This window comes from Leuresthes tenuis, unplaced genomic scaffold (assembly GCF_036924035.1).
Source record: "Leuresthes tenuis unplaced genomic scaffold, fLeuTen1.0.hap1 SCAF_34, whole genome shotgun sequence".
Taxonomy (NCBI): domain Eukaryota; kingdom Metazoa; phylum Chordata; class Actinopteri; order Atheriniformes; family Atherinopsidae; genus Leuresthes; species Leuresthes tenuis.
In genome coordinates, this window is record NW_027325388.1 from 365,981 (window position 1) to 379,279 (window position 13,299).

At 42.8% G+C, this 13,299-nt stretch overlaps 1 non-coding gene and 1 pseudogene across 1 annotated transcript; one reads left to right on the forward strand and one right to left on the reverse strand.

The window, feature by feature from the left end:
* Positions 1-297: 297 nt before the first annotated feature.
* LOC140285294 (U2 spliceosomal RNA) lies at positions 298-488 on the forward strand. Its single transcript, XR_011910389.1, has one exon. It is a non-coding gene; the product is annotated as a U2 spliceosomal RNA (small nuclear RNA).
* An 11,527-nt stretch (positions 489-12,015) lies between these two features.
* LOC140285226 (U2 spliceosomal RNA) lies at positions 12,016-12,192 on the reverse strand (annotated as a pseudogene).
* Between the last annotated feature and the right edge of the window lie 1,107 nt (positions 12,193-13,299).

Sequence of the window (13,299 nt, forward strand, 5' to 3'; positions counted from 1 at the left end):
AGCCCTTTCTGTCTGTGCAAAAGAAATCTTATTACTGTGCAGAGTGACTTCTCTGAGTAGAGTCGCCTTACTTGTTGCGACTGTGCCAATGTTCGAAGCTGGAGTGCAAAGTTGTTGCTTGAATGGTGCTCGCTGGAGCGTGCGGTAGTGTAAAGTTATACCATTTAAAAGGGCTGAAGAGTGCTCAGTGCAGCGGGTGGGCCGAGGTGCAAAGTGACACTATGGCCATAAAAATAACACCGCTACAAGTGCGCATTGTGCCAGGAAGGGCCCTCGGACGTGAACCAGTGGACAGTTATCGCTTCTCGGCCTTTTGGCTAAGATCAAGTGTAGTATCTGTTCTTATCAGTTTAATGTCTGATGTGTCCTCTATGCGAGGACTACATATTAAATGGATTTGTATCAATAGGAGTTGAAAAAGGAGCTTGCTCCGTTCACTCCAAGCATCGACCCGGTACTGTAGTGCCCCTGGGAACGGTGCGCTCTCCTCTGCTCTTGTGAAAAAGCAAACAGCGGTGCAGGATGGAGGTTTCAGGGAGCCCAAGATGAAACTTTCTTTTAGTCTGCTGAGAAAAGAGAGTGAATGCGAAGTAGACTTTAACACGGCTCTGGGAGCGAGCCGAGTGCGGGCTAACCAGGAGAATTGCTTGAAAGAAACGCGACACCGAATGAGCGGTCAGTACAAAGCCTCAATACGGTGTTCCTGTGGTGTTTTTATAAAATGCGGTGAAAAAAAAGGTGTGAATGCCCCATAGAAAACTAAAAGGTGGAGCGGAAGTGTTCGGCTGCAAGAAGGTGTGAATGTCCGACTATATTTGGTGAAAAGCAGGTGAAGCAAGGTCTGAATGCCCAACCTTACATCATCAAAAGCGAGATCAGAGGTTTTTGGCTGCAAGAAGGCCATAGTTTGCCAAAAGTGGGTAAGGTGCGAATGACCGACTAAATATCAACAAAAGTGGGGGCGGAGGTCTTCGGATGCAAGTGGGTGTGAATATCCCACCATAGAAGTATGGTGGAGAGGAAGCTGTGAATGGCCGACCATAGTTTGCAAAAAGCGGGTGAGAAAAGGTGCGAATGTCCAACCATACATGATCAAAACAGGGAGCGGAGGTGTTTGGCTGCGACAAGGTGTGAATGTCCACCCATAATTAATGAAAAGCGGGCAACAAGTAGGTTCGAATGCCCAACCATACATCATCAAAAGCAGGAGTGGATGTGTTCGGCTACAAGAAGGTTTGAATGTCCGAGCATAGTTTGTAAAAAGCTGGTAAGAAAAGGTTCGAATGCCTGAACATACATCATCAAAAGCAGGACTGGATGTGTTCGGCTACAAGAAGGTTTGAATGTCCGACCATAGTTGGTAAAAAGTGGGTATGAAAAGGTTCGAATGCCCAAGTTCGGCTGAAAAAAACTGTGTTCGGCTGCAAAAAGGTGTGAATGTTTGACTAAAGTTTGTAAGACAAGGTTCGAATGCCTGACAATGTATGATCAAAAGCGGGAGCGGAGGTGTTCAGCTGCAAGAAGGTCTAAATGTCCATCATTAATTGCTAGAAAACATGAAAGAAAATTTTCGAAAATCAATCTGCACATGATCATAAGTGGGAGAGGAGGTGTTCAGCTGCAAGAAGGTGTGAATGTCCTACCATAATTGCTGAAAAATGTGTTAGAAACGGTAAGAATGCCGGACCATACATCATCAAAAGCTAGAGAGGTGGTGTTCGGCTGCAAGTAGGTGTGAATGTCTGACTAAAGTTCAAATATATTAACAAAAGCGGGAGGAGAGGTCTTCGGATGAGTGGTTGAGAATTTCCAACCATAATCTATAAAATGCGGTGAAAAAAAAGGTGTGATAGAAACCTAAAAGGTGGAGCGGAAGTGTTCGGCTGCAAGAAGGTGTGAATGTCCGTCTATAGTTGGTGAAAAGCAGGAAAAGCAAGGTCTGAATGCCCAATCTTACATCATCAAAAGCGAGATCAGAGGTGTTTGGCGGCAAGAAAACGGGTAAGGTGTGAACGACCGACTAAATATCAACAAAAGTGGGGGCGGAGGTCTTCGGATGCAAGTGGGTGTGAATATCCCACCATACAAGTATGGTGGAGAGGAAGCTGTGAATGTCCGACCATGGTTTGTAAAACGCGGGTAAGACAAGGTGCGAATGTCCGACAATGTATGATCAAAAGAGGGAGCGGAGGTGTTCGGCTGCAAGGTCTGAATTTCCAACCATAATTTGTAAACACCGTTGAAGAAAAGCCTCGAAAGCCCGACTATACACCATCAAAAGCGGGAGCAGAGGTGTTCAGCTGCAAGAAGGTCTGAATGTACACCAATAATTACTGAAAAATGGGTAAGAAGAGGTGTGAATGCCCAACTATACATCATCAAAAGCAGAAGTGGATGTGTTCGGCCACAAGAAGGTTTGAATGTCCGACCATAGTTTGTAAAAGGCGGGTAAGAAAAGGTTTGAATGCCCGAACATACACAATCAAAAGAGGGAGCGGAGGTGTTTCGCTGCAAGAAGGTGTGAATGTCCGAGCATAGTTTGTAAAAAGCGGGTAAGAAAAGGTTCGAATGCCCGAACATACACCATCAAAAGAGGGAGCGGAGGTGTTCCGCTGTAAGAAGGTGTGAATGTCCAACCATAGTTGGTAAAAAGCGGGTAAGAAAAGGTTAAAATACCCGACTCTACACAATCAATAGCGGGAGCGGAGTTGTTCGGCTAAAAGAAGGTGTGAAAGTCCGACCATGGTTTGTAAAAAGCGGGTAAGAAAAGGTTCGAATGCAAAAATATACACCATCAAAAGCGGAAGCCGAGGTGTTCGGCTGCAAGTAGGTCTGAATGTCCACCCATAATTAATGAAAAGCGGGCAACAAGTAGGTTCGAATGCCCAACCATACATCAACAAAAGCAGGAGTGGATGTGTTTGGCTACAAGAAGGTTTGAATGTCCGAGCATAGTTTGTAAAAAGCGGGTAAGAAAAGGTGCGAATGCCCGACAATGTATGATCAAAAGAGGGAGTGGAGGTTTTCGGCTACAAGAAGGTTTGAATGTCCAACCATAGTTTGTAAAAAGCGGGTAAGAAAAGGTGCGAATGCCCGAAAATACACCATCAAAAGAGGGAGCGGAGGTGTTCCGCTGTAAGATGGTGCGAATGTCCGACCATAGTTGGTAAAAAGCGGGTAAGAAAAGGTTCGAATGCCCGAATATATACCATCATAAGCGGAAGCGGAGGTGTTCGGCTGCAAGAAGGTGTGAACGTCCGACCAAAGTTTGTAAAAAGCAGTTAAGAAAAGGTTCGAATATCCAACCAAACATAATCAAAAGTGGGAGCAGAGCTGTTCGACTGCAAGTAGGTGTGAATTTCCACCCATAATTCCTGAAAAATGGGTAAGAAAAGGTGCGAATGCCCAACCATACATCATCAAAAGAAGAAGTGGATGTGTTCTGCTACAAGAAGGTTTGAATGTCCGACCATAGCTTGTAAAAAGTGGGTAAGAAAAAGTTCGAATGCTCGAACATACACCATCAAAATTGGGAGCGGAGGTGTTCCGCTGTAAGACGGTGTGAATGTCCGACCATAATTGGTAAAAAGCGGGTAAGAAAAGGTTAAAATACCCGACTGTACACAATCAATAGCGGGAGCGGAGTTGTTCGGCTACAAGAAGGTGTGAAAGTCCGACCATGGTTTGTAAAACGCGGGTAAGACAAGGTGCGAATGCCCGACAATGTATGATCAAAAGAGGGAGCGGAGGTGTTCGGCTGCAAGGTCTGAATTTCCAACCATAATTTGTAAACACCGTTGAAGAAAAGCCTCGAAAGCCCGACTATACACCATCAAAAGCGGGAGCAGAGGTGTTCAGCTGCAAGAAGGTCTGAATGTCCACCAATAATTACTGAGAAATGGGTAAGAAAAGGTGTGAATGCCCAACTATACATCATCACAAGCAGAAGTGGATGTGTGCGGCCACAAGAAGGTTTGAATGTCCGACCATAGTTTGTAAAAGGCGGGTAAGAAAAGGTTTAAATGCCCGAACATACACAATCAAAAGAGGGAGCGGAGGTGTTTCGCTGCAAGAAGGTGTGAATGTCCGAGCATAGTTTGTAAAAAGTGGGTAAGAAAAGGTTCGAATGCCAGAACATACACCATCAAAAGAGGGAGCGGAGGTTTTCCGCTTTAAGAAGGTGTGAATGTCCAACCATAGTTGGTAAAAAGCGGGTAAGAAAAGGTTCGACTGCCCGAATATATACCATCAAATGCGGAAACGGAGGTGTTCGGCTGCAAGAAGGTGTGAACGTCCGACCAAAGTTTGTAAAAAGCAGTTAAGAAAAGGTTCGAATATCCAACCAAACATAATCAAAAGTGGGAGCAGAGCTGTTCGACTGCAAGTAGGTGTGAATGTCCACCCATAATTCCTGAAAAATGGGTAAGAAAAGGTGCGAATGCCCAACCATACATCATCAAAAGAAGAAGTGGATGTGTTCTGCTACAAGAAGGTTTGAAGGTCCGACCATAGTTTGTAAAAAGTGGGTAAGAAAAAGTTTGAATGCCCGAACATACACCATCAAAAGAGGGAGCGGAGGTGTTCCGCTGTAAGACGGTGTGAAAGTCCAATCATAATTGGTAAAAAGCGGGTAAGAAAAGGTTAAAATACCCGACTCTACACAATCAATAGCGGGAGCGGAGTTGTTCGGCTACAAGAAGGTGTGAAAGTCCGACCATGGTTTGTAAAACGCGGGTAAGACAAGGTGCGAATGCCCGACAATGTATGATCAAAAGAGGGAGCGGAGGTGTTCGGCTGCAAGGTCTGAATTTCCAACAAATAATTACTGAAAAATGGGTAATAAAAGGTGTGAATGCCCAACTATACATCATAAAAAGCAGAAGTGGATGTGTTCGGCCACAAGAAGGTTTGAATGTCCGACCATAGTTTGTAAAAAGTGGGTAAGAAAAGGTTCGAATGCCCGAACATACACAATCAAAAGAGGGAGCGGAGGGGTTTCGCTGCAAGAAGGTGTGAATGTCCGAGCATAGTTTGTAAAAAGTGGGTAAGAAAAGGTTCGAATGCCAAAATATACACCATCAAAAACGGAAGCCGAGGTGTTCGGCTGCAAGTAGGTGTGAATGTCAGATCATAATTTGCAAAAAGCTGATGAGAAAGGTGTGAATGACCGACAATAATTACTGAAAAATGTGTTAGAAAAGGTAAGAATGCCGGACTATTCATCATCAAAAGCAGAGAAGAGGTGTTCGGATGCAAGAAGCTGTGAATGTCCAGCCATAATTACTCAAAAACGGGTAAGAAAAGGTAGTATTGCCAGACCATAAATGATCAAAACAGGGAGCGGAGGTGTTCCGCTGTAAGAAGGTGTGAATGTCCGACCATAATTGGTAAAAAGCGGGTAAGAAAAGGTTAAAATACCCGACTGTACACAATCAATAGCGGGAGCGGAGTTGTTTGGCTACTAAAAGGTGTGAAAGTCCGACCATACATCCTCAAAAGCAGAACTGGATGTGTTCGGCTACAAGAAGGTTTGAATGTCCGACCATAGTTTGTAAAAAGCGGGTAAGAAAAGGTTCGAATGCCCAAACATACACCATCAAAAGAGGGAGTGGAGGTGTTCCGCCATAAGAAGGTGTGAATGTCCGACCGTAGTTGGTAAAAAGTTGGTAAGAAAAGGTTAAAATACCCGACTGCACACAATCAATAGCGGGAGCGAATGTGTTCGGCTACAAGAAGGTGTGAAAGTCCGACCATGTTTTGTAAAAAGCGGGTAAGAAAAGGTGCGAATGCCCGACAATGTATGATCAAAAGAGGGAGCGGAGGTTTTCGGCTAAAAGGTCTGAATGTCCAACCATAATTTGTAAAAACCGGGGAAGAAAAGGCTTGAAAGCCCGACTATACACCATCAAAAGCGGGAGCAGAGGGGTTCAGCTGCAAGAAGGTCTGAATGTCCATCAATAATTGCTAGAAAACATGAAAGAAAATTTTCGAATATCAAACCGCACATGATCATAAGTGGGAGCGGAGGTGTTTAGCTGCAAGAAGGTGTGAATGTCCACCCATAATTCCTCAAAAATGGGTAAAAAAAAAAGGTGCGAATGCCCAACCATACATCATCAAAAGCAGGTGTGAATGTCAGATCATAATTTGCAAAAACCTGATGAGAAATGGTGAGAATGCCCGACTATACACCATCAAATGCGGGAGCGGAGGTGTTCGGCTGTGAGTAGGTGTGAATGTCCGACCATACTTGCTGAAAAATATGACAAAGCAGTTTTCACTTGGTTTGAGTGAAGGATTTCATTTTATATCAAAATCCGAAATTGTGTAGAACTCGTGGAAATAAGTTTATTCTCGGATTCCTAAAAGTTTAGTGTTGTTCTTTGGTATACTGCAAAGTAATACTTTTTATTTTGTTGAAACCGATTCAGACATGGATAAATATCAAGGACAAAGCAGTTTTAACTTGGTTTGAGTGAAGGAATTCATTTTATATCAAAATCCGAAATTGTGTAGAACTCGTGGAAATAAGTTTATTCTCGGATTCCTAAAGGTTTAGTGTTGTTCTTTAGTATACTGCAAAGTAATACTTTCTATTTTGTTGAAACCGATTAAGTTAAAACTGCTTTGTCCTTCATATTTATCCATGTCATAATAGCTTTAAACAAAAAAGAACGTTGTACTTTGCAGGATAGGAAAGAACAACTCTAAACCTTTTCAGGAATCCGAGAATAAGCTTCTTATCACCAGTTCTACACAATTTCGGATTTTGATATAAAATGAATTCCTTCACTCAAACCAAGTTAAAACTGCTTTGTCCTTCATATTTATCCATGTCTGAATAGGTTTCAACAAAAAAGAAAGTATTAATTTGCAGTATACCAAAGAACAACACTAAACCTTTAGGAATCCGAGAATAAGCTTCTTATCACCAGTTCTACACAATTTCGGATTTTGATATAAAATGAATTCCTTCACTCAAACCAAGTTAAAACTGCTTTGTCCTTAATATTTATCCATGTCTGAATAGGTTTCAACAAAAAAGAAAGTATTACTTTGCAGTATACCAAAGAACAACACTAAACCTTTAGGAATCCGAGAATAAGCTTCTTATCGCCAGTTCTACACAATTTCGGATTTTGACATAAAATGAATTCCTTCACTCAAACCAAGTTAAAACTGCTTTGTCCTTAATATTTATCCGTGTCTGAATAGGTTTCAACAAAAAAGAAAGTATTACTTTACAGTATACCAAAGAACAACACTAAACCTTTAGGAATCCGAGAATAAGCTTCTTATCACCAGTTCTACACAATTTCGGATTTTGATATAAAATGAATTCCTTCACTCAAACCAAGTTAAAACTGCTTTGTCCTTCATATTTATCCATGTCTGAATGGGTTTCAACAAAATAGAAAGTATTACTTTGCAGTATACCAAAGAACAACACTAAACCTTTAGGAATCCGAGAATAAACTTATTTCCACGAGTTCTACACAATTTCGGATTTTGATATAAAATGAATTCCTTCACTCAAACCAAGTGAAAACTGCTTTGTCATATTTTTCAGCAAGTATGGTCGGACATTCACACCTACTCACAGCCGAACACCTCCGCTCCCGCATTTGATGGTGTATAGTCGGGCATTCTCACCATTTCTCATCAGGTTTTTGCAAATTATGATGACATTCACACCTGCTTTTGATGTTGTATGGTTGGGCATTCGCACCTTTTTTTACCCATTTTTCAGGAATTATGGATGGACATTCACACCATCTTACAGCTGAACACCTCCTCTCCCGCATATGATCATGTGCGGTTTGATATTCGAAAAATTTTCTTTCATGTTTTCTAGCAATTATTGATGGACATTGAGACCTTCTTGCACCTGAACACCTCTGCTCCCGCTTTTGATGGTGTATAGTTGGGCTTTCGAGCCTTTTCTTCCCCGGTTTTTACAAATTATGGTTGGACATTCAGACCTTCTTGCAGCCGAAAACCTCCGCTCCCTCTTTTGATCATACATTGTCGGGCATTCGCACCTTTTCTTACCCGCTTTTTACAAAACATGGTCGGACTTTCACACCTTCTTGTAGCCGAACACATCCCTTCCCGCTATTGATTGTGTACAGTCGGGTATTTTAACCTTTTCTTACCCGCTTTTTACCAATTATGGTGGGACATTCACACCTTCTTACAGCGGAACACCTCCGCTCCCTGTTTTGATCATTTATGGTCTGGCAATACTACCTTTTCTTACCCGTTTTTGAGTTATTATGGCTGGACATTCACAGCTTCTTGCAGCCGAACACCTCTTCTCCGGCTTTTGATGATGAATGGTCCGGCATTCTTACCTTTTCTAACACATTTTTCAGCAATTATTGTCGGTCATTCACACCTTTCTCATCAGCTTTTTACAAATTATGATCTGACATTCACACCTACTTGCAGCCGAACACCTCGGCTTCCGCTTTTGATGGTGTATATTTTGGCATTCGAACCTTTTCTTACCCGCTTTTTACAAACCATGGTCGGACTTTCATACCTTCTTTTAGCCGAACAACTCCGCTCCCGCTATTGATTGTGTAGAGTTGGGTATTTTAGCCTTTTCTTACCCGCTTTTTACCAACTATGGTCGGACATTCACACCTTCTTACAGCGGAACACCTCCGCTCCCTCTTTTGATGGTGTATGTTCTGGCATTCGAACCTTTTCTTACCCACTTTTTACAAACTATGCTCGGACATTCACACCTTCTTGCAGTGAAACACCTCCGCTCCCTCTTTTGATTGTGTATGTTCGGGCATTCGAACCTTTTCTTACCCGCCTTTTACAAACTATGGTCGGACATTTAAACCTTCTTGTGGCCGAACACATCCACTTCTGCTTGTGATGATGTATAGTTGGGCATTCACACCTTTTCTTACCCATTTTTCAGTAATTATTGGTGGACATTCAGACCTTCTTGCAGCTGAACACCTCCGCTCCCGCTTTTGATGGTGTATAGTCGGGCTTTCGAGCCTTTTCTTCAACGGTGTTTACAAATTATGGTTGGAAATTCAGACCTTGCAGCCGAACAACTCCGCTCCCTCTTTTGATCATACATTGTCGGGCATTCGCACCTTGTCTTACCCGCTTTTTACAAACCATGGTCGGACTTTCACACCTTCTTGTAGCCGAACAACTCCGCTCCCGCTATTGATTGTGTACAGTCCGGTTTTTTAACCTTTTCTTACCCGCTTTTTACCAACTATGGTCGGACATTCGCAGCATCTTACAGCGGAACACCTCCGCTCCCTCTTTTGATGGTGTATGTTCGGGCAATCGAACTTTTTCTTACACGCTTTTTACAAACTATGGTTGGACATTCAAACCTTCTTGTAGCAGAACACATCCACTTCTTCTTTTGATGATGTATGGTTGGGCATTCGCACCTTTTCTTACCCATTTTTCAGGAATTATGGGTGGATATTCACACCTACTTGCAGTCGAACAGCTCTGCTCCCACTTTTGATTATGTTTGGTTGGATATTCGAACCTTTTCTTAACTGCTTTTTACAAACTTTGGTCGGACGTTCACACCTTCTTGCAGCCGAACACCTCCGCTTCCGCTTTTGATGGTATATATTCGGGCATTCGAACCTTTTCTTACCCACTTTTTACCAACTATGGTCGGACATTCACACCGTCTTTCAAGTGTAACACCTCCGCTCCCTCTTTTGATGGTGTATGTTCAGGCATTCGCATCTTTTCTTACCCGCTTTTTACAAACTATGGTCGTACATTCAAACCTTCTTGTAGCCGAAAACCTCCGTTCCCGCTTTTGATGGTGTATAGTCGGGCTTCCGAGCCTTTTCTTCCCCGGTTTTTACAAGTTATGGTTGGACATTTAGACCTTCTTGCAGCCGAAAACCTCCGTTCCCTCTTTTGATCATACATTGTCGGGCATTCGCACCTTTTCTTACCCGCTTTTTACAAACCATGGTCGGACTTTCACACCTTCTTGCAGCCGAACACCTCCGCTTCCGCTTTTGATGGTATATATTCGGGCATTCGAACCTTTTCTTACCCACTTTTTACCAACTATGGTCGGACATTCACACCGTCTTTCAAGTGTAACACCTCCGCTCCCTCTTTTGATGGTGTATGTTCGGGCATTCGCACCTTTTCTTACCCGCTTTTTACAAACTATGCTCGGACATTCAAACCTTCTTGTAGCCAAACACATCCACTCCTGCTTTTGTTGATGTATGGTTGGGCATTCGAACCTACTTGTTGCCCGCTTTTCATTAATTATGGGTGGACATTCACACCTTGTCACAGCCAAACACCTCCGCTCCCTGTTTTGATCATGTATGGTTGGACATTCGCACCTTTTCTCACCCGCTTTTTGCAAACTATGGTCGGCCATTCACAGCTTCCTCTCCACCATACTTGTATGGTGGGATATTCACACCCACTTGCATCCGAAGATCTCCGCCCCCACTTTTGTTGATATTTAGTCGGTCATTCACACCTTACCCGTTTTCTTGCCGCCAAACACCTCTGATCTCGCTTTTGATGATGTAAGATTGGGCATTCAGACCTTGCTTTTCCTGCTTTTCACCAACTATAGATGGACATTCACACCTTCTTGCAGCCGAACACTTCCGCTCCACCTTTTAGGTTTCTATCACACCTTTTTTTTCACCGCATTTTATAGATTATGGTTGGAAATTCTCAACCACTCATCCAAAGACCTCTCCTCCCGCTTTTGTTAATATATTTGAACTTTAGTCAGACATTCACACCTACTTGTAGCCGAACACCACCTCTCTAGCTTTTGATGAGGTATGGTCCGGGATTCTTACCGTTTCTAACACATTTTTCAGCAATTATGGTAGGATATTCACACCTTCTTGCAGCTGAACACCTCCTCTCCCACTTATGATCATGTGCGGATTGATTTTCGAAAATTTTCTTTCATGTTTTCTAGCAATTAATTATGGACATTTAGACCTTCTTGCAGCTGAACACCTCCGCTCCCGCTTTTGATCATACATTGTCAGGCATTCGCACCTTGTCTTACCCGCTTTTTACAAACTTTAGTCGAACATTCACACCTTTTTGCAGCCGAACACAGTTTTTTGCAGCCGAATTTGGGCATTCGCACCTTTTCATACCCACTTTTTTACCAACTATGGTCGGACATTCACACCGTCTTACAGCGGAACACCTCCGCTCCCTCTTTTGATGGTGTATGTTCGGGCATTCGAACCTTTTCTTACCCGCTTTTTACAAACTATGCTCGGACATTCAAACCTTCTTGTAGCCGAACACATCCACTCCTGCTTTTGATGATGTATGGTATGGCATTCGAACCTACTTGTTGCCCGCTTTTCATTAATTATGGGTGGACATTCACACCTTGTCGCAGCCAAACACCCTGTTTCGATCATGTATGGTTGGACATTCGCACCTTTTCTCACCCGCTTTTTGCAAACTATGGTCGGCCATTCACAGCTTCCTCTCCACCATACTTGTATGGTGGGATATTCACACCCACTTGCATCCGAAGACCTCCGCCCCCACTTTTGTTGATATTTAGTCGGTCATTCGCACCTTACCCGCTTTTGGCAAACTATGGCCTTCTTGCAGCCAAAAACCTCTGATCTCGCTTTTGATGATGTAAGGTTGGGCATTCAGACCTTGCTTCACCTGCTTTTCACCAAATATAGTCGGACATTCACACCTTCTTGCAGCCGAACACTTCCGCTCCACCTTTTAGTTTTCTATGGGGCATTCACACCTTTATTTTCACCGCATTTTATAAAAACACCACAGGAACACCGTATTGAGGCTTTGTTCTGACCGCTCATTCGGTGTCGCGTTTCTTTCAAGCATTTCTCCTGGTTAGCCCGCACTCGGCTCGCTCCCAGAGCCGTGTTAAAGTCTACTTCGCATTCACTCTCTTTTCTCAGCAGACTAAAAGAAACTTCCATCCTGCACCGCTGTTAGCTTTTTCACAACAGCAGAGGAGAGCGCACCGTTCCCAGCGGCACTGCAGTACCGGGTCGATGCTTGGAGTGAACGGAGCAAGCTCCTTTTTCAACTCCTATTGATAAAAATCCATTTAATATGTAGTCCTTGCATAGACATATCACATATTAAACTGATAAGTACAGATGGATTATGTGCAATTAGTAAAGAGAGTAGAGGACGATCTCTCTCGTTGGAAGTCCTTACCTATATCACTTATGGGGAGAGTTACAACCATTAAAATGATGATACTACCAAAAGTTAACTATTTGTTCTCAATGATCCCCATAAAACTATCTGCTACTTGGTTTAAGTCACTAGATTCATGCATCTCCAAATTTCTGTGGAAAAACAAACCACCACGTATTAGTTTAAAAACCCTACAGAAGACCAAGGACAGTGGTGGATTAGATTTACCTCATTTTCAGCACTATTCCTTAGCCAATAGGTTACAATATATATCAAAATGGTTTAAACCTTGTTGTTGTCACAGTTCCCAGAGACGTTGTAATCGTTGAGGATTCTATATTCACCCCCTCATTAGAGGCACGTGTTGCAGATTGATGACACTGAATCTTCTTCTCTGTTCATTGCTGGCATCATTCCCAGCATCGTAAGTGTTCGTGGCATTGTTAGCCTCTTCTTCTGGATCTTGATATCGAGCATCCTTTTGTATTTCTGGTTTGTAAGTCCTCTCTCTTCGTTCACCGGAGTCTTCGTCTCTTTGTCCTTGAGTTTGGTGATTTTTTCTTCTTTTGATGCCTTGACAGTGTGACAGGTGATACCACATGGGAGATCCTTTAACTTGAACTGCTGTCCCTGTGCTGCGAAATGGCTGTGCTGCTCAAATGGTCTCTCCTTCATCATATACACAGTTATTTATACATCACCTTCCACCATGAAGCGTTGTCCCTTTTTGTTTCTCTCTTTGTTCTTAAAATGCTGTTATAAATGTCTAAACCAATCCATTAAACTAGATCATTTTGGCAGTAAAGCGATCTACAATGTGCTTGGTCGCAAAGCTGCTCATCTGTGGTAAACAGCTCTCCAGAAAGGCATTCTTCAATTGATTTCACTCATTTTATGTAATAATTTTGTGATTTCCTACAAAACTACACTTCTTCTCCCATCTGTCTGAGTATTTAATATTGTCTGGGTCCCGTTAAAACATGTATTTTTCCCATCTAATTCCTTGTTTGCTTTAAAACAAGTATTCCCCATTTTCTATCCCTTCAGTAGCCAACCAGTTTGTATGGAGTACAGTGGAGCAACTTGACTGAT